Below are 22,311 nucleotides of genomic sequence, written 5' to 3'. Positions count from 1 at the left end.
GTCTTAGTGTTATTTGTCTTTCTTCATTATCTTTAACTTAGTGTATCATAACATTATGATTTAAATGTCCATTAATTTTCATTGTTTTGGTACCATATGATTTGTCAATGTATGTATTTAAGCTAGACCCCAGGGAGACTAGCTAATGGGGAATCCTAATAAATAAATAAACAAACATAGGTCACTTGTAATACCTGTGTCCCTTTGTTCTGTTAACAATTCAAACAAGAATTTAAATACCACACACCCGAGTCAATATTTGTACAGAATGACTTTGCCTAAATGACTAAAGGGGTCGACCAAAACAAAAAAGGCTCTTGGTTCATTTTTTTCATTAAAAGACATCTAATCTAATCTAATATCAAAAGTAATTTCTGTATGTTTTCTGTTTTATTAATAGATTCATTTTGCAACATAAATATGTTTATATTGTGAACTAGTTACTGTTCCATATAAAAGCAAACTCTTTCTCTTTTTCACTGACCTACTGACCACACTGGTCACTCAGTGGCCCCCGGGTCGTTTGAGTTTGAGACACCTGATCTTTTGTGTACATGGTAAACATGAAGCTTTGGCCTGGAAAGAGCATGTTTTTACCAAAATGTCCAACTTTTTCTTTAAGTGAGAATCGGTTTTAAAATAACACTATGTAACAGGGCTGCACGAAAAATCGCTCGATTCTTCTGCATTTTATTGATTTATCAGTGAGCTGCATTGCAAATAAACAATTCCATTTTCCTCTCGGAGTTTCCTTGTCGCTGCCTTCTCTCTCAACATATGAAGCCTTTACATCGCGTGATTCAGTGGAGGTGGAAGTCTGTCTGCAGTTGAGTTTACAAGCAGCGGCACTGAGTGAGTGTGGCACAGAGCATAGAAGAAAGTGTGTGCTAAAGAGAAATAAATCCAAAATGGAATGTTGATGAAAACCCAGGTGGTAGTGACAAGAATTACACAACCACCAGACCCGAGCTTGTGTCGAAAAAAGGTTAGCATTCAGGTGACTGAGCACCGCAGGGGTCCTGATGATGGAGTGCTTTGTGTAGTTCTTTCATACAGCTGTCTTGAATTAGCGACCCGTTACCCAATAAGGAAATAGCACTCACTGTTGCCGGGTAAATACAGTGGTTGCAGAATGGATGTGCTGCACTCTAATTTGCACAGCTCCGCCAATTTACACTGCTTGTGTCTCACGTCCGCCCGCTTCCACGTAGCTGCACAGCTGGAGTCGGGAGACTAGGTTTTTTTGGGGGTTCTTCCCGCACGGAAATACACTGTAAATGTTGTAAACGCAACAAACGGTAGCAGTATTTCTACCGACCGAATTAACCGGAGCACAGTGGACATGCGAGGACTCTCTGTGATGTAGTAAAGTGAAATACGATGTTGTGTCAACACGGGATCTTTTATTCTGAAAAGTAAAATGGATGTTTTATTTTCCTACTTCCTCATGCTCAATTCTGCTGACTTTATGCAGCTCTGCTGTGACATTCGCCGGAAATGTGCTACGTATCCACTCCGACAATGCTTTGTTCCTGAGCGCAATAAACATTTAGATTTGTGAAAAAAATCATGCCAGAGAATCATGATCAAAATTCAGTTTTTTCCCAGAATCATGCGGCCCTACTATGCAACATCAAAACATGTTGGAATGTTAGACACATTCAGTCAGGTTGATCCCATGGGGGCGGCGTGCTCAGTCGGAGTGGCTCTGATCCAACCCTCCACCTGACCTTGAAATTTCGGTTGTATAATGACAACAAAAATGATTTCCTTCTTTCCTTCCTTCCTTCCTTCCTTTAGCTGAAACCTAAATTTAAATGGCATGTATGTGCTTTTAGAAGCGGGACACTGAGAAGAGAATCTCCTTTTCTTGTTTCACAATGCTTCAACACTTCACATGCAACATGAGGAGAACACACACTGACCGTAAACAACGTAAAGCTGAGGAGACGTACGTGTCACATACCATCTCGAGGCTAGCACGATAAAAACTAAAAGCTCACACAAGCTGCAATAAACAATAATGTTGATGTGTACGAGTGTGTTGACCCATGTGCTAAAGAAGATACACGGTACAGTGTATATATACGAAAAATGTGCCACTCCTGTGTGACTAGAGGCTACAGGGAAGGAAGCGCGGCGCCGGCGTTTGTGCCCAACAGGAAACAGACTCACAAAGAGAAGGAGAGGGGTGGAGGAGGAAGAGGAGGGGGAGAAGGTGGGCAGAGGAGGAGAAGGATGATGAGGAGAGGAGGTGAAGGAAGACACACACTTAAAGTAGGGCTTTCACTTTTTCCCAAAAAAATTCCAAAGTTTGGGGGAATAATTGCGTGACACGCTATTCGTTCAAAGACATTTGGATGTTTACCGAGCCGCGCCCGCACATGCAAACACGACGACAATTATTATGACACTTACTCTTAGTCACGCAAGGTCACACTGCGATGCTTCCTCTGCTCCTTCACTTGGGCAGAGCGACCAGCTAAGCTGACAGGTGAGTCAGCAGCTGTTCCTCACTTTCTCATCTATAGTGTAGATCCCCACGTACCACAGCGTTGTGACTGTACGCTCAGGAGCATGTATGGTTTCTTTGTATCAGCAAAATGTTATGTTATGAAGGACGTTTCCTGATTCAGTCATGAAACTGATCATGACATATATAGGCCTATATTTTATTTTTTATTTTGACACTACAAAATATAGTTAACGTATTTTCATCCCTGATTACTACAGCTGCAACTAATGATCATTTTCATAATTTGTCAATCATTTTATCGATTAATCGTTTGACCCATAAAATATCAGAAAACCTTAAATGTTGATTGGTAATGATGATGTTCTCAAATGTCTTGTTTTGTCCACAAACCAAAATGATTCACTTTTAATGATTTCTTTGTTATCCAGAGACAAAGAAATTAAGAAAATACTCACATTTAGGAAGCTTAAACGATCGGAAATCTTGTTTCAATCATGAAAAAAGCTTTGAACCAATTAGTCGATTATCAAAATAGTTGACGATTAATTAATTAATTAATAAATCGATTAATTGTCATTGTTTCAGCTCTATAGATTACCATCTCAAACAATATATGGTAAAATGATTCAAAGAGAAATACATGGGGGTGAGGGTTATCTTATGTAGAAATTGTAAAGAGTAAATCATAGGTATTAATCAACCATTTAACTTCACTAACAAGAGATGACACAGTCTTTCAGTGACAAAGTTTATGTGCAAAATAGAGCAAATAAATCAACGTTTATTTGAACTTACATTTCAGATGTAGCTCTGTGTCTGTGGCACATTAAGCTCCTTTCTGCACAGGGTCCATCCTGTGGTGAAAACACACAAGAGGGGCAATAAGGTTAATAAATGTGGACCCACCCCTGGTCATCATAATATCAAGATCCAAACTCCATGCCATCTCTCTCATTTCATTATTATGTTTGGCAGTTGGTGAGGTCCACGGCCTGCAGCCGTGCTGACAATGCACTCACTGTAGGGGAGATTGTTCACATTTAAGCTAACGGGCAAAAAATGAGCCAACTGCTCAGATATGAGACGCGTTTTGGAAGCTTTGCAGTCGACTCATGCATGAGCAGACAAGTGTTTGGCCATGACAACAGAAGACCCTATTCAGTTCTCCAGGGAGGTACTGGTACACACACAAACATACACACACACACACACACTTATCATAATCATCATCATCCTAGAGGCTCTCTCACTCACACACGTTGACTTGGAGCATTCCACTACAGTAGCATTCCATATGTTTGGTTAAGCACAGAGAATCCAGATTTAAGACTTGAGTCTGGATTGAATTTAAAGGATGAGAGAGAGAGGATAGTGGAGAAGGAGGGCCGTCCTAAAGAGAAAAGGAACATTCCTGAGAACTATAAGCAGCAACAGGATGCTCCGCTGTAGACCTGTAAAATATAAAATGAGCACCTAATACAAAAACAAATATCCCAATATAATAATAAGCCTTTGGAAATCAAGCATGCGCGACAGCTGAGCAAAGTCCACTGTGAGGCATGTGTGATATGTTTGAAAGCTGTAAAACGGGAAAGTACCTTGAGGTGAGATTGTTTTGTAAAATATCTGTAACAGGGAGGAAACAATTGAGGAAAAAACTAGTACAACAGGTGCTGATGTTAATCTGTTAACTATTCAGAAAGAGATTTCTCTGTTGAATGCAAATGTAGACGAGAGCAGACGCTTACAGACACTTTGATCACGTAAGCAGTGACTGATGGACATGGAGGCTTAGTCTTTCAGTCAGTGCTGTCACTCTCCGCTCGTTCCCACTCTGTCTCTCCTTCGCGGCAAGGAGACTAACCCTGCAATCTACGTTCAGCTGCATCATGTTAGATTCATAAAGGCAGCGGCATAACTTCACCGCACAGGTTTTTGCTGAATCAGCATTTCTCAACGGCGCTATCATTCGGCCAAAAATCATCAACCAGCTGTCTATTCTGTGTGATAAATGAAAACAGCCCCATTTTCTTCTTCATCCTTCTGAGGATGCTAGAACATGCAGTGTAGATGGTGACGTTCACAGGCGACTACAACCAGGCTCCCATTGGACGACAGCGGCTGTCAATCACACCGGTGTCGACCCATATGTAATGTGATCTATTATCCGTTTTCATCTGAACCAGAACATAAACAACACAACTGACATAAGCTGTTATTGAAGAACAACCAAAAACAGAGACACACAGGAAAAATGTTACTGCCCATTTGATTTATAACATAAGCTCAATTTCCAATAGACTTCCAAGTGGGAGGCCCCAATACATTCTTATTTCCTGGTTGGAACCTGGAAGACTTTGTCCATTGTCTGTTTATCTATGATAAAGACTTCTCTGGTTCGTTCCAAAGATTCTGAATTGGATCAAGGCCTAAACTCAGTGGTGGCCAATCCACTGCTGAACATGCCTCATGCTCCAGGTTTTAATAATTGAGAGCTCTTAACCAAAATTAAGTAGTTCCAGCAATTACTTTGTTGTTTTCTTTGCTTGATGCAGCCCGGTAATTAGACCCTTCTGAAGCGGAGCAAGATCCTTTTCACAATCACGGGACATGTCTTCCGAAATGGTCGTTGAAGAATTAAGCTACTCACTGCGTCAGTTGAGGGAAAATAACGTGTTCCCAGCTGATGCATATTAATCACTTTAGTGAGGTTCTTATCTATTTGCTCAGCTAAATCCAGGTGCTGCATACTTGCACCATGATGCATCGTCCTTGTCAAATTATATATTTACATGCTAAGAGCAATCCAGAATAATGTTAAATATTCTAGTGTCTCTGTGTTTGGTCGTGTGGAGTTTTTCTTAAAACCTTGTTCCTTAGTGATACAGCTTATCTCTTGAGAGCCAAATTCCAACTGACACAAGATAAGAACAAAATATCAGGACCACTGCTAATTTCAAACACATTACAGTCCAATAAAGTGGACTTTTTTTAAAATCTTAAAGTCGCCGAATGTGTTCTTTCCTTTTTTTACAACAAAGGAATTAGGATTTTTGCCCTAAAGGAGGATTATTCACTGTTCTCGTTCAGTCTGTACCAACACGTGGCACAATACAAGTCACGTTTGTTTATATATATAGTATCGTACAGTTTTAATCTCAGAACACACCTTTATCACACAAAATAGAAAACAGATGATAACGAATCACCAAACACAAACACCATAAGTGAGGCCAACTCCACACACACACACACACAGGCATTCACAGAGAAAGCAGGATCAGTGTCGAGCAAGAAATGCTATATAATGTGTCCATTACACGTGAATATACTAACTACGTTTCACGGTAAAATAGATCCCTTTATATGTGGTGAGAGAAAAAAAGACAGAGGACCCACGATGAGTACAACGAGAGAGCGAGAAGAGGAAGAGGGAAAGAGAAGCGAGTGTTCACTTTCCTCCAGTGGAGAACATTTCAAGGCCTGAAACTTCAGCCTGGGTTCCACTGGACAGGCGGGACTCGTTTGCATGGGAGCCCATTTCCTGTGAGTGATTAGCAGAGGGGAGAGTGTGTGTATGTGTGTGCACACTGGGGGCTGAAGTTCAGAGAGGTCTGGGGTTGTTTTGTCTGCATGAGGAAAGGAATGCCCAAATCAAACACAGTGAACAGGATGCCTAGAGAGGGAGAGAGCGATAGAGAGAGAGAGAGAGGGAGGAGGACGACAACAACAATGTAAAGAGACACAGAAGCAGAAAGAACAAGCAGATACACGGAATATAAAGTTGGGGAGAAACAGGAAGCAGACATCCAGAAAGTGGCAGACAGAAGGAGCTAACAAAAGAGAGGCGGAGGCAACACCAGAGAAAGACTTTTTTTTTTCCATTTGGTGTGAACAGCATTCTTCCCACTGCTATTTGCATTCCAGCACAGTGGCAAGGTGGAGTAAGAATGTATCATGGAAAACCATCCACCTCCTCAACTTCTCTGTGAACCTGAAGAACCTGTCCTAATATCTAATGACTTACAGCCCTGTAGCCCTCCCTGTTCCACAAATAACAGCTGAGGATTTCACACGCTAGTGCTGACGGTGCAGGTTGATTTGTGACGACTATTATTGCCTTAAACAGTAACAGTTATATGACAACTGACAATGTCGGAGAACACCTTGTTCACAATACAGCAATCCTGACGTAGGGGTTTTTTGTAAGGCGAAAAAGAAACTTAAAATGTCAAATCCATTATTGTGCTTCCTCATCTCAGTTTTCTTGGGCCTATTGTTATTTATTTGAAGCATAACACATATTTCCTGGACATTCATCCCCTTGGAACTTAATTTTTGTAGATACCAGTGTGTATGTGACATGACTAAAAACAGAAATAAGGCACACCCCTGCTTAATCTTAACAGCACATTTTGCATTGATGAAACAAATAAATTTGAATAAATTCAGGACGTCACATCTATCCGTCTATGTTCAGCAGCTGGTGAGAGCCACTGGCACGGTTGGTTGAATAGTTAAATATTTACCCGCAAAGCTATTCAGGCCTGTGACTCCTCCTCTAATTGGAAGTCAAATAAATGATCGTACTGCCATTTGGGGTAATGTTAGAGATGGAGAAATCACGTGGCTGCTAACTGTCCACGCTACATCCGTGTTGAAGAACCATATAAAATAGTGCTGATATGAATGATTAACATAAGGCGCCGCCCATATAGAAAATTACACCCAGCCTGGGATCGGCATATAACTGGTTATCAAACTATTCTCTTGTTGAGCCGCCGGGCTGTGAAGACAGGCCACCTGATCTCATTAGGAGCCTGACAAAATATGAGCCAAGGGAAACTTGGCTCAGCATAGCTATGTTAGAGTCGACTTGTACCAAGTGTCGCTGCCACCATGAGGTCGCTCGACACAAGTTGGCTCTTCACAATGTAAATATACTTTAATAAATGAGTGCATGTGTGTGTGTGTATATATATATTATATACAAACTTAAATAGTCTATTCAGCGCACTGCCGTATTGCAGTAGTCTCTTTCAGGTCCAGAAAACTGATTACAAAGTAGCACCAGCTGTGCTTACATGCATGTTAAAAGTCCAATTTTAGTCCGACTAAGACAATAATTTGGTACAAAACATACAGAACCACAGCATCATCCATCTCAGACTCAGACGTACACGGCCAATAAATCGATTTTCTCCTCTGCATATGTACTCGGCAAGTTGTCCGGTTGCCAGTTTTACTCCTTCGCTCGATTAAACTGTGCACGTAAACGTACTTTTTCATGAGACAATCTACACACCTCCACTCCCTAATGCTGCTGACTGCCAACCATGCAAACTTAGTCTGAAGGTGTCATCTTAAGACATCTGGATATTTGTCTTTACGCCCATCTTGATATGTTTTCTGGTGTGAAGGCTTGTATAGTGTACAATTGTGAAGAGGAACTTAAAACAGCTAGCTGTCTCAGCCTTTAACTAAAAGGGTGTTTGTTTGTTTGTTCTTTGCTAATAAAACAGCCTCAGGAATATACTATAACTATAGTTAGTGCTAGTTACATAAATAGAAAAATGCAAATAAACTAACATTCTAGTTAAATTATCTTGCTGTGTGTGTGAATGCCAAGTTGCAGTCTTGTATACACATAATTAAAGTAATAGGAAGACAAGTTAACTGGGTGTACTGTGCCGCTCTCATTTCTAAGCAGCAAAGTTCACTTCCAAACACGTCTCCTGTGCTGCGTGTGAGCTGGACCCTGCCCATGCAGGAGTGAGCCATTCCCTGACTGGCAGAGCAGAATTGATAGGCTGCTATTGTTTCCTTTTAAGGTCAGTTGTGTCTCAAACGCTTGGCACGGCTGAGGGTGCAGATGCAGCTGGCTGGCAGGAGAGCGAAAACACTAATTTAACCGCATTCCTCTGTGCATGTCCACACCTAGAAGAGTGAGAGTGGAAGAGAGGTGAAACAATCGAGGGAGCGGATGAGAGTCTTTAAGACGAGACGGGAGGGAGGCCGAGTGGGTGGGCGAGAGCTGCTCTTAGCCGCGGGGCAGTGAGATCTGCTGTACCCTTGTTTGACCAGACAGTCAAAACACATCACCACATGTGGCGGGCCTGTTTGTCAAGGACACAGTAACAGGGTATACGGTGTATACATACATGCCTACCCACGTGAAGACTTTTCACTGGGTGTTAACCCATGCTGGCCACAAGTTCATATTTGATTCAAGTTCTCCTGGGCAACAAACTGCACCCACTCACTGCACGTTACCCTGAGTGAAAGCGCGTTTTCAGTCTTCTGCTCCAGAGGGAAGGAGAAGGTAGTAAGGTGGGGTGGGGGTGGATGGCCAGACTGGCTTAGCTTCACAAATAAACCCAGACATGAGGAGAAAGAGTGAACTGGCGGGGAGTTGGATCATAAAATATGCCTGGTATTCACCAGTGTTCCACAGTGCACAAATGAGCCACTCAGTGACTTGGGAGTGTTACAGGCTCATTGTGAGGCCCTCATGTCTGAATTTGTCCACATAAACGTACATTCAGGTCAGAATTATAGGGACGGGTGATCACTGTCCATCAAAATGACTGAAATGAATAACATCTTTACTGTAAATTATAAACTTTGTCTAAAAAAGGGGTCAACTTTTTGCCACGACGATGTTACCGGTGTAGAAAAGAACAAATTAACTCAGAGACAGGGGGAGATTGAAAGTGAAAGTGTGTCGGCTCGAGAAGTGCCGCCAAGAATTATCACATGATGAGAGGCGATAACAAGGCGACGGCAATGGGCCATAAAAAACATTATCTACGTTAAATATTCACAGACAAAGTGTATCTACACCAGTATGCCAGTCTTCTGCTATCTCTCATTACACTTCTGCTTTGTTTTGCTAAAATATTACTATTTCTTATAACCAAGTTAAACTGTATATCAAACACACTCTGAAATACTCTTAAGGTTTCAGCTTCTGAACATCTTTGGGGATTGGACTGTGCAAAAGGAATGCATCATTATGTGTTCTCAGTTTAACCGATAATGCAAAGAACCAAAATCTGCAGATCTAGACCTAAACAGTCACATTAAACTGTGGGCATTTAAACAAAATTACAGTTTTCTACAATATCAGATGTCCAGTAAAGGCAAACAAAAAAAAAAAAAAGAGTTGCACTTCTACTCTTCATTTGCTACAAAACTTGGGACATAATATAAAAGGGTTTCATGTCTCTTAAAGTAGAATCTGAGCCTCAGCCAAACAGTTTTTTTCTCACAATGTGAGCCTTGCCATGGCTCACATTGTGCTGCTTCACTTCTCTTGGTTGAGACAGTGAGCATGAGAAGGAGCTCCAAAAAGCAATGTTGGCATGGAGGGGAAAACCAGCCAACCCAGCCCTCAGCTGCCCTTCAGTAAATGCAGCGGTGCAGAGATCTCCTTCACAATAAAACCAAAGCAGAGGAAAGTAGGGGGAAAAAAGAGGGTGGAGAGGAGGAGCCTGAAAATAGTCCAACAGTCGGGGTCTGCATGCATCAGCACCAAAATGATGAAAGCTCTTAAAAGCAGACTTGTTTAATCAGGGATGGACGAATGGAGAGAGGCCTGTGGGTCACACGCACGCCATAGTTGTGACAAAATGATTACACTTTATTATGTTACCCAAACTGTGCTTGAGGTACAAAACAAGTGTGTTAAGTAGAAACAGAGCGGGGGGTGGGCAACATAGAAGAGGATGAATAAGAGAAACCAGGGGGGTGGAGTTAGCTGTGATGTCCGAGAATTCCTCTCACTGAGAAAGTGTATATTTTCTGATCACAAGAAAAATAATCTGCAGGAGGAATTTTATTTTGAGAGCCGCCCTGTAGATCCGAGGTCTTAGAGTGGGACAGGCAGCCGTGTGTGGGTGAGTTCTCCAGTCAGTCTGTGTGTGTAAAAACACTCGTACAGTAGAAGTGGAAGTAACAGTTTGGATTTTGATCCTCATGTGTTCTTCCTTTACAAATAACCTTCTCTTGTCAAGACACACGCAATCAAACAGCTGCACCCACGAGTACAGTGCACGGCAAACACAAGCTCAAAATAAACGTTTTTACATGCTCAAACCTTATTTTAATTTTTCCCCTCTTTAGTTATAGGACAGAAAAGGAAGAGCTGCGACGTAACTTGGAGATTGACATTCATAAAAACTGCCCATAATCTGCAAAACTCTGCCTACACACGGTCAGTCTGCGTGAAAGGATCCTGAAGTACCTCCCTCTTTTTATTCTCCCCTTCTCTTCTTCTTCTCTCAATGAACACAACATATAAATCACAGCCTGCAATCATTATAAAAGTCATGTTTTACAGGGAGCCTGCTGCTTCTTGTTCCTTCTGTCCCTCCGAGTATTTTACACTCAACTATTTTCCACTCGGCTTTTCCCTCTCTTACTCACCCACTCACGACATCAGAGCAGGCTCTTGCTGTTTGAGGAATCCGATACACAAATAGAGCCAATATGGAACAAGTTATAGGCTGAAAAAAAGTGGGGGACTGAGCAACATGTGAACATTTCCAATCGGATTGTGGAGCATTTAATGAAGCACAAAGGATGCATAATACAGAGAGAACAAGTGTGGGGTCATTCCAATTACACTAAATATGTATAAATATGTTTGTTGTATAGGTGGATTATGCATTGGACTATTGTTTTAGTCAGGATCAGTGACTTCCTGGAGTCTGCAGATGGGGGTTTAACTGGACACTGTTGATATAATCTCACCCACAACATACATTGGATTAATTCCAGCTGTCAACAGCTTCCCCAGTATAAACCCAGTGGGCATTGTATAGTGAATACAAGTTTTGCAGTACCCATAGTATTATTAGTATTTGTCATAGAAAACGTAACACAATATCAGAAGAAACTGGCTTCAGAAGGTCTTAGAATGAGTTGATGACATCTCACACTAGAGGGACAATCATCACTCTTTTGGTTGACGCTGAAGTTACAGCTTGACACAGTGTAATCCATGTGAGTTTCATGCTCCATTCACAAAGCATTCACGCTGTGAGCTTCTGTTTGTTCTGCACTCATGAACGCTTTACAGTCGCAGGTGGTTCCCTAATCCACATTTCATTAATAAGATTAAAACTTAAGCATCAGCAGACGCGTCCAAGTGCGAGACAAGACATCACACATGCTTGATATTGTCTGTGTCAATGCCAGGACAATAAACTTCCACATAGCATTTTTTTTTAATATTTCCTATTTTTCCACTAGCTTTTAGCTTAGTTTGTGTCACTGTGTGAATCAGAATTCCCTATTTTTAAACGTAAACATACAGAAGCCTTACTTGTACAAGACCGTTTCAAGGACAAAGAAAAATCAAGTGGGGGTGCTGTGTGTACATTTGTACATACTGTCATGATTGACCCCGTGGTGAACCCTACCTGCCACACTGCAGCTTTGCCAACGTCAGTCAGCATCCATGTGACTGTAGGGTTATGACTAAGCCATCATAAACTCTGTAGAGAACTGTAACTATTATGCCACAGACGAGAGGCTGAAAGAGACATATTACAGCTCTCTGCACATAAACACTCATCAAATTGCAGTGATGGTACCCAAAACATACAAACCCTGCTGCTGGGTGAAAGACTTTGGTTCAGCATTTAGCCTTTTAAGGGTATTACTGAGGTAACCGACTCGGTTTTTGGGGAGTTTCACATCTGTCGGTGGCATGAAGTGGTATTTTATATCTTTTTACCACCTGTTTAAGTGGCTTTAGAGCAAGGTTTGTGTCTGCGGTGCCATCTTCCACCATCAACATCACGAGACTGATAGGAAGTAGAGCGTGATGTTCACCTTTCCTCCCCTCCCTTGATAATTGTCTGTCTGCCTGCTCAGCCAGATCTCTAGGAAGTGGAATGCATCTTGAACCAGACTGGAATGGCTCCTGAAATATGCCAAATATGCCCCTGAACCCCCTTCCTTTCCCGTGGACGTAGGCCTGCTTGCTAACCCACCATCCTTCCTTTCTATTTCCCCCAACCCACAGCATTCCTGCAGTGTACTCAGCAACTCACACACGCACTTAAAATCAAAGATGACCCGCTTGCAAAGAAAATGTTCGGGGCATTAATAATACAAGTTTCCACCCAGCTGACCCAGACTTGCCTTTTAAGGGTAAGCGGTTCAAATTTCTCTTTTCATTAACTTCCAAAAATACTCCTGGACGAGGCAGGAGAGGGAGGAGGAGTGACAGGAGGGAAAAAAAAGGAGCGGTGCCTCTTTAGCGAGGCAAAAAAAGGTAGAGTGAGCAGAGTGAGCGAGACATGATAACAATCATACAGACGGGAAATGTTGGCCCTTTGAAGAAAACACCTAAAAAAATAAGAATGTGGTTGAGGAATTTACAAGATTTGCCTTAACTTTTGCTTTTCCCTTGTTAAAAATGTCTTAGCCACTTTTCCTTCCTCTCTCTCTCTCTCTCTCTGACTTGTTGTGCCTCCTACATGCTTTTGAAGTCCACTTCCCTTGCACTTCTTTCCTCTTCTCTTCCAGGATCTACGAGATAGCCATTTTTGAGAAGCAGTGCAGGAAACAAAACAGGCACACGAGGGAACTTCTGTAAAACAACTTGTTGGGGGGGGGTTGAAATGTCTTAACAGAAACCAAAGCTCCACTCAGGAACCAGCTGGGAAAAAAATGGACAACCAAAAAAAAGTGGAACACGCCATGTAAAACACAGAGGAAAAGGGAGACCCACATTTGGAGCCAGTGTGGTCCAAACTCCAACTCCACGTGGGGTGGCTGACCTGGCTGAGCTGCAGATTAAACATTACAGGACTTACAACCTGCTTGTCTAAGGGAGGTATCAGACAGCAACAAACACCATCTTGGCACGAGTGTTTTGCTAAATAAACTACTCCGCATGGAGGACCGGAAGGTGTGAGAAGGAGGCGGCATGAGAAGAAGTCCTGACTCAAATGAAAAACAAAAAACACACTGTTGTGATCCAGATTATCTAGACTTTCCACCCATCGGGTGTCCAGTAAAGGTCATGATATCTTTTGCAAAAGCAAGACGAAAAGACGAGACAAGAGACTTCAAGACAAAATGACCTGGCGCAAGCGTGGAGACAAAACCAAGTGATTCACAGTTGCATAACATAAAAAATGTTAAAATGCATGAATCATCAATTGAACCCACCGCAAACAATAAATGACATTCTGATGTTGCATCCAAAGCCGACTCAATCCTGGTCTGTTTCCATGCGATAAGGAAGTGGTGGACCACTGGGACGTCAAAATGAAGACCAGATGATGACTTTCCTCTTCCGCTACAGCTACGTGCCACAATATAAGAACCTTCATGTGGCAGGGCTTGGGTTTGGGAACTGCAGGGGAGCAATTGGTGTTTGAAGATTCCTGAAATATGGTATCAGAAGGCAAGATGTAGATCATTTCTGAGTAATAATGGCAGAGGAACACCAAAGACATCTGAAGACAGCAGCATGTGCTATAAAATATACTGTGAATGCCACAGTGTTCAAAATATGGTGTAAACAAGGTGTTAAGAATTGAACAGATCTGTTAATAATTCACCATGACAACATTTAGCAACTAAAGCCTTGATGCGGTGTGTCCTTGTTACCACAATATAGCATTCAGGGGAACAGGTTTAGCTCTTCATTGGGCTGTAATGATTTGTCACAATTTCAAATGAATGACTGGCTCGTTGTTGAGCGGTGAGCTGGATTTCCGAAGAAATATGTCGTGCAACAGGAAGCAGAATTCCTGTGTAAAATGTTTTTTGTGAATGAGACCGCTCAGTATTGTCAGTCTGAGGCACAGCTGTGATAACTATGGACTGTCAGTTTTGGTTCGGACCAAAATTAATTATTTCACAGCTGCCTAGATGCAAAACTTCATTTAAAATGTTTGATAATCATCCAGTAATTCAATAAGAACAGGAGAAAATGTAGAGTTTAGCTTCACGTTAAATGGGAGTCATTTAAAGCCAGAGATGTACTCTATCAATTCCAAAGTTAACACAATCACTACTATGAAACTTAGTTTTAAACATTTTAAGGCAATTATTTCCTTGGGCAGGTTAATTTTGGCTCAGGAAGGCGGACACACCTGCATCCTTCTCTGACGTGAAACTGTCGGCAACAGAGTGGTGAGGCCACTAAGAATTAATTAGTCAAATTAAAATCAAGCTCGTCTTAGTTGGACTAATATACCTGGATGATACGATCATAGTCAGATTACTCCTGCATGTATACGTTTAGTCGGACTTGGCGTTCCAAAACGTCCTCCCCACTCTTTGACCCATGGAGATTTACAGGCGTACGAAAGATACAGAACCACATCACGGTCCATCTCAGCGTTTCGACGTGACGTAAAGCTCAACAGGAATCTGATTCAGTACGCACTGGCTTATAGGAGAGATACAGCACCGACTACAGAGGCGTAGTCAGACGTACACAACCAATAAGTTGATAATCTCCTCCACATTTCTACTCGGACTCAAACACAAGTTGTCCGATTGCCCGTCTCTGTCGCGCTGCGGCCTTAGCTGGATTAAACTGTGCATGTAAATGTACCGAGTGAGTGAGTAGCTGAGTAATGAGCAGGCAGTTTGGCACGCTTTGGAGTTACTAATGAGGAGGATTCATTAAACTCACACACATGCAGGAGAAGTTGTTTGAGCAGAATCCGTTCTTGCGTCGACGTGGAATGTGAGAGCACATATCTGTCACTCGGCTTGTCAGCGTGTGTGTTAATGAGATTCATAATAAGGCATGTGAACACTTGCTGTGAGCTGTGATGTGCTTCTGGCTACAAGTCGCTGAATGACTGACACACTCAGCCTCTAGTATCTGATGACAAATCTACAAGAGACTCTGAACAGACGCAGAAAGGAAAAGGGCACTGGAACACACACACACACACGCACACACACACACACACACACGTGCGCGCACAACCAACCCGCGGATACACATACAGTTCAAGTAGTTTGAACTCCAGCTGAAATCACAGCACTCTGCCCTGTCACTAGTTCACAACTGATACCGAAAACTGACAGGGAGGGCAGGCAGGAGGAGAAGATAAAAAGAGAGGTGGAGAGGAGACCGTGTAAAAAAGAATGGGAGGAAACGGAGGAATATCAACATGCGCAGTAGAGGAGAAACTCTAATCTGTAAAGTCTGTGAAGGAATCAATTGCACACATAAATCAGAAATATGTGAGATGCTCAACAAATTTCAAGAACGCAAGATAGATTTTCCAGTTCAGCACAAAGACAAAGATAAATAAAAAGGGAATGTTTACGCTTTGTTTATGCTTTCATGTTTACCCGACTGTAGGTTAACTGATTAAGTTTGTTATGGATCGTTCTGTCGATTGGTTTGCAACATAAATCGCGAGATAGACAACACACAAGATACTCATTATGTGAACATGAAGCAGATGAAATGCTGAGGCCGCAAATACCCAAGTCATTTATGCTACAAAATGCCCCAAAAGTGTGTCACAATACTGAGAGACACTTTCAAACAAATCAAAAGTCCAAAAATATTCCACTTACAACCACAGGCGAGCACAAATTTCTTTTTCAACACACAAGCTGGACATGTTTTTTATTTTCATTTTGCGTCAATACATGGACGGGATATGTCACAATGATCGCATGTTCCGTTTATGTTGATGACATACGGGTAAATAATTACACTGTTTCATCTCCCCCTCATCCAGAGATACAGCATGGACATGCTCAGTGTCACACAGGCATCTTTATGGCACAAAACCATCTTCCAACAACCCTAACCTTACAGACGGCAACTCCAGCTGGCCTGCGCATTGTCAACAGCAGCCTCTGTCCCGGATACTGAGCCCATTATTACGTTATAAGGAAACACACACACATGCACTCACACAGAACACGCACTCACACACCGTGTGTGGGCTTTAATGCTAGTCTCTAAGAGACTGTGATTCAGCAGAGCTATTTCAAGGAGGCCTCCGCTTGCAACGCCTCCAATATCATTCTGTGCCGTGTGTGTGCATCCTCCGCTGGTCTATTCCCAGGTCACTGAGGCTGAAAGTGAGATTCTATCACTAATAATAACCATCACCATCCGGTCCTAATTCAATATGAGCTATCTATTACAGCTTATTAGGACACACACATCTGTTTGCGTGCACTTTTCTTTCCCCATTCATTCCTATGATGATATTCTTTGTAATGTAGCTGAAACGATTGCAACTATATTCATAATTGAATGATAATCAGGCCACCAGGATTTATATTGATTTTTATGGCTGTAGAATAGTCAAAAAATGTTCAAGGAGCTCCCTTTTTCCAATATCTGGCAATTATTCAACCATTTAGAAATGATGGTACTGAGAAGCACCACACGTGTGTAGAGTTGTGGTTAGCACTCGAGCCTTTGCAGCAAGAAAACCTGGGTTCTGCGTGGAGTTTGCATGTTCACCCCGTGTGTGTGTGGGTTTTCTGCAGGTTCTCCGGCTTCCTCCCACAGTCCAAAACATGCAATATGGGGATTAGGTAAATTGGTCACTCTAAATTGACCGTAGGTGTGAATGTGAGAGTGAATGGTTGTTTGTCTCTATGTGTGTGGCCCTGCGATGGACTGGTGGACTGTCCAGGGTCTACGCTGCCTATCACCATATGTCAGCTGAGATTGGCACACCCACCCCCGCGACGCTCCTGTGGAGGATAAAGTGGCAGATGATGGATGGATGGGAAGGTACTTTTAGAAGCTGACGTCACAAACGTGTGACGCACCGGTAAATCTAGTCTTTGATTGGACATTCATTCTGTGGAAGTCATGAAGGCTACCATAATGACAAGTATATGGGCGCAAAGCTCTATTTCTCTTCTTTCTGGTATCCATCCAACCATATTCTATGCCTACCTCTGTGGCGACCCCTAGAGAGGGTGAGGCACCTTAGTCTCTGGGAAATTGTGATGTTTTTTCCTTGTGGATTTTGATAATTATACAGGATGATGTCAGAAATAACATCACACAATTCTAAATATGCGTTGCCAATGATGCAACAAAATGATCTGTTCCGTTTTGTATGCACTGGCACCGGATGACGTCAACGTTAATGTTCTATCATTTCACACTGATCAAACTACACTAACATGTGCACTAAACCTTGATGTGCCGACTGCCACTGACTGCCACTGCCAACAGGCTGGGTTTGACTTTCCCTGTGGTTTGATTCTCCCAGGCAGAAAACCTCAATATTTTAATTTATTCCCCAGAGCAGTCATTTAGCCACTATGTAATCCCCAGGTCCAGTGCTTAGTCTGATAATTACCCTTATTGGACACCCATAATGATTAGTTTTGGTTTTCACCCAAAGTAGCACAGGCAGTTTCATAGGACAGCCATAGCTCTCTGCAGAGTGGAAAACCAATCATGCGCGGTGTAGCTCAGGTCGTATAAGAAGAGAAAAGGGGTATGATTATTACTTGGCATTGCATGCGACAAGTACTTAACAGGACTCCTCGCAATTTCTGTCTTTCTTCAACTTTCACGTCGTGGCATCATGAAATTGAAAAGGTCACAGAACGGGTGCTACTGGCACTCCTACTGTGTCAGCATTAATGATCAGTGCACATGTTCAATAACAGGGACGAAGGTCAAAGGGAGCATCTGCTGGGAGTCACCGCTAACGATAACAAGGGCAACCAGACAAATCTAACTTCAAGGAGAATTTAATCAAGACTGTAAATGCACAGGTCAGATTAATAGTATTACACATCTCACTCTTCACATTACTGCTTCTCTCATTTGATTTTCCCCTTGGCTGTTCTACCAACACTGCTGAAATTCCCTTCACATGTGGTGTATTAACCCCCCCAGAAAATACCAAAGGAAACCCTCTTCACACATTTACCTCCATGACAAGCTGCCATGCAAGTGCCTGTGCTGAGTGCAGCAGGAAAGTGGCTTCACAGCAGCACGGGCTGGTTGACTCAGCTGGTATAATCTGCAGCTGGCTGGGAGGGCGAGCCTTACTGGAAAGTCATCAGCATTTTTTTTTTTTGTCTCCTTCATGACTGAAACAGGTCAAGGCAGGTCCCCTCCATCTCTTTCCCTCGGTGTGCTGCTGTTTACGAGCCCCACCTGGCAGATAAGTATTCCACCACTACAACTACCCTTTCTGCCGTTGACACATGCTCCTCTGTTACGGTTCTGATGAGGCAGCACACGACGCGTACTGTTAAGACGACAGAGTCTACAACACCGCCTTGTTTTAGTACATGTATGCGTGGCCTGCACAGCACACAAGTCATCGAACATAAAGGAAAACAGACACATAGTCACACAGGACAAGCTACAAAAGGGAGCTGCGACAAACTGTTGTGTATTAAGAGTTTTGTGGTTTTCTATGGAACTGGATCTGTGCCAATATAAAATTTCAATTTAATCGTTCAAAAATATTGTTTTATTGTTTGAAAATACACTTGTTCTTTGCGATTCTGACCATGGGCGGGCCTTAGGAAGCTGCCTACTGATTGGCCACTGAGTTTTGGAGCGACAGCTCAATGGATCAGAAGTAGTCACAGGCTTGGAGTTGCTGTCCCTCTTAAATTGCATCTTTAAAACATTTGTGCAAACCAAAACCAAGAAATGTTGATCTCACAGTCATCTAATGACAACCTCAACAAAATATGTTCTAATAAATTACTTTAACTGTTAAAAAAAGGGTTATAAAACCAACTTAGATCCCAGGCTAAATTAGTCCTTTTGAGATTACATTTAAGTTGTCTACCATTCAAAGACGATCCAGTGCACGTCTGCAGGTTCAGAAACATCCTCTGGCTGTTTCTATAATAAAAATAACTTGAATCATTCATCACATTAAAGATTTAAACAGAGGTGATGTTCATTATTACTACTTCTTGTTTTTTACAAAAAGTCACCAACTATTAAATCAATCACCAACTTTAATAACTATAAAAAAAGCAAGTTCTAACAACCACCAATAACGCATATTTACCACACAACATACAGTTTCTCTTTTCTGTAAACATTTAAGGAATTACTCTACATTACAACACGTTAGTGTACAGTATAGTTGAACATAGTTCTTCTGCCTTTTCTTACATGTTCCAGGGAGAAATTGGACCACTACTCTGGCTCTGAAGCCTGGTACAAAGTCGACAAGTACTGGCCAACAACAGAAACTTATATCTATCTATAAACGCAAGGAAGATCCGCACAACTGTTCAATCGGTCGACTGACAGTCTTCAAACGTTGCAGGTGACAGTTACTCGGATCACCATAAGATAAGAAACAGAAGGTGCAAGAAAACAACTTGAAATGCATGTATAGTGTATGTATATGTATATGTATATATACACATATACATTGGTACAAAATGCAACCCCCCCAAAAAAAAGTTATAATACACTAAAAACAAATAAGTTTTAATCATCCAATATATAATGTTGCTGTTTTGCTGCACTTTTATTATTTGCACTAATCAGTCTTATTTTTGACTAATTTATCTAAATAAACATTAATTCGCTTAATGACGGTTAATGTTGTTGTTGTTGTTGTTTTATTAAATCGGCCCAAATAATCGGCCGGCTGATTAATCGGTCTACCACTACAAACCATTACGCGAGTACGAAACAATTAAACCGCAACCTTCTAAAAAAAATGTGTGTTTAAAACCACCTGATGTTTTAACCGCAGTTCTGATGCTTCCTTTTGGCCACGAAACGACCAGAGGAGGAGGAGGAGGAGGGGAAAAAACTTGCCGCAGTTCAGACTTCTGCAGTCCTGACTCAGGAAGCCGCTGCGTGAATCCCTCAAAACAGTCTCCATGTTCCCCATAAAACCCCGCAAAACACACTGAATTCCAATAAAAGACTTTACCTTAGCGGCTCCACCACCGAGTCACACAAGCGCCGCGGTAAATCCACAACTTCCCACGGTTTGAGTTCATGCGGACGTAGAAAGTCAGCGCTGCTGCTGTGAACGACGCGGCGAGGACAAGTTCATCCACATTTCCTCAGACAAGAACAGCGCAGACTTGGAGGCGACAGCGGGGACTGCGGGTTTGTTCGTTCCCGTTCCCTAATGCGCTCTCGTCGGTCAGTTCCTCGCGGATATCCCTTTCCCCCGGTCCGTGTGAGATCAAACCATCACATTCCACCGCGTCCTTAACAATGAAAAAAGGTGGGTTTTCCTTTCTCTGCCGGAGGACCCACCCCTCGGGATGACTCTGCCCGGTCTGACCGCAAAGAGAACGCCCTTCCCGGCTCCGAGGTCCCGCCTCTCTCCCCCACATCAGTGAGGAGGAGAGCGAGACCGGTGTGAGGCAGTGGATCCACAAGAGTCCAGGGTGAATGGATGGTGAGAGACTCACAGTTAACGTCTTACTAAAACATTTTAAACATAAAAAGGTCAATATGATGACAAGGAAGGAACCAATGGGCAGAATAACTTATCGTATCATATCATATTATATGAGGAATTCTCATATAATTTAAATTTTTATTTAAATGTTTTATTGCATTTTCAACAATATTAACCTTAAAGTTTGGTACAACAAATAACAAATAAGTAAAAAAAGAAATCCACCCACTACCAGTCTTGTATAAAATACTTAAAAGTGATACTTTAAAGTATGTGTTATCAGAAAATGCCAAAAGCCTAACTTCCTTGGAGGAAGTAAATGCAATAAAATTCACATATACTATTTAAATGACCGTCTTTAATCCAATATTTATACAGAGGAACTAAAAGTATCACACGTCTCATGTGATAGCAACGTCAAAACTAAGACAGTATGCAAATGAGGTGATACTGGAAGTCACATTATAATAATTCTTTTAATTTCCAGTATGAAGACATTATGTTAATTCATATTATTTCGTAATATGTGAAGCTTTTAGAATGCACTGTGACACCCATTAAAACTGACTGGCATGTCAATTCTAATAGTTCATTATATGTCAAGAAGTGTGCAAATGCCAGAAAGTAATTTGTGGTCTTAAAACGTGCACAATTTAATGTATTTAGTCTTTTAGTAGATGTAATGTGAGAGTTTCAGTGGCACTGGAACCTCTACAGAACCGCTGAGAGCAGCTCACATCCTGGCCATCGATAATAAGCACACAGTGATCGGTCAGAGCTGTCACTCAGCCTGTCGATGTTCAGTCGTGGTAACTTGACGTGGACACACGCTATACTCGACTTTAACTTGTGAATTACAGTGTGCCAACTACCTGAGTGCACTGCAGTTATACAGTATAATACCTGTAAGTGAAGTGTAATGTCTGCACTGTTAGTACAGCATGATTATGGCACCGCAGTAAATTCTTCACTGTGTTTATTATCCTTGAATTATGTTACTGTGGTAACGATTTCAACGTAATGATATAATGCCTTTGAATGTTTATGAATACAATAGACAGTCAGTTATGCAGGTGATGTTCTATATACACACACATACATACATGCTCACACACACACACATATATTGAAGTTTTTGCTTCTGTTTCTCACACAGTTTGGACTAAGTCTTGCGAAATGCTGCTTTATTTGAGCGCAGAGGAGCGTCATAAACGCTGCCGTCATTTTAGGACTTTGCTCTGTTATCAGAAACCAAATCTTTGCTGCCTGGTCACCACTTAAATGTCACATCAACACCACGCTGTATTCTCCTGATAAAGATAGTTATTGAACATCAAAAACCTCGCATTTATCAGAGGCCTTGGCGGCGCCTGTGTGAGTTGTGCAATTAAAATAGTTCTTTGTCAGGATTCCCCACAGTGAGACCTTTGTTTCCACTTTGTT

General features: G+C 42.0%; 1 protein-coding gene across 3 annotated transcripts in view; it reads right to left on the bottom strand.

Moving 5' to 3' along the window:
- The window catches only part of luzp1 (leucine zipper protein 1), a 42,866-nt gene extending 22,195 nt beyond the window's left edge, over positions 1-20,671 (bottom strand). The window contains exons 1-3 of one of the 3 annotated variants that reach the window (XM_044048274.1): positions 20,386-20,671; positions 13,664-13,881; positions 3,272-3,330 (exon numbers count right to left, since the gene is read on the bottom strand). The gene's annotated coding sequence lies outside the window, so the exon portion shown is untranslated. The remainder of the gene's footprint in view (positions 1-3,271; positions 3,331-13,663; positions 13,882-20,385) is intronic. The other 2 variants (XM_044048273.1, XM_044048275.1) reach the window with 2 other exon arrangements.
- Positions 20,672-22,311: the final 1,640 nt, after the last annotated feature.

This window comes from Solea senegalensis, linkage group LG16, assembly GCF_019176455.1.
Source record: "Solea senegalensis isolate Sse05_10M linkage group LG16, IFAPA_SoseM_1, whole genome shotgun sequence".
Lineage (NCBI taxonomy): Eukaryota > Metazoa > Chordata > Actinopteri > Pleuronectiformes > Soleidae > Solea > Solea senegalensis.
This window is presented reverse-complemented; position numbering and strand designations above follow the sequence as displayed.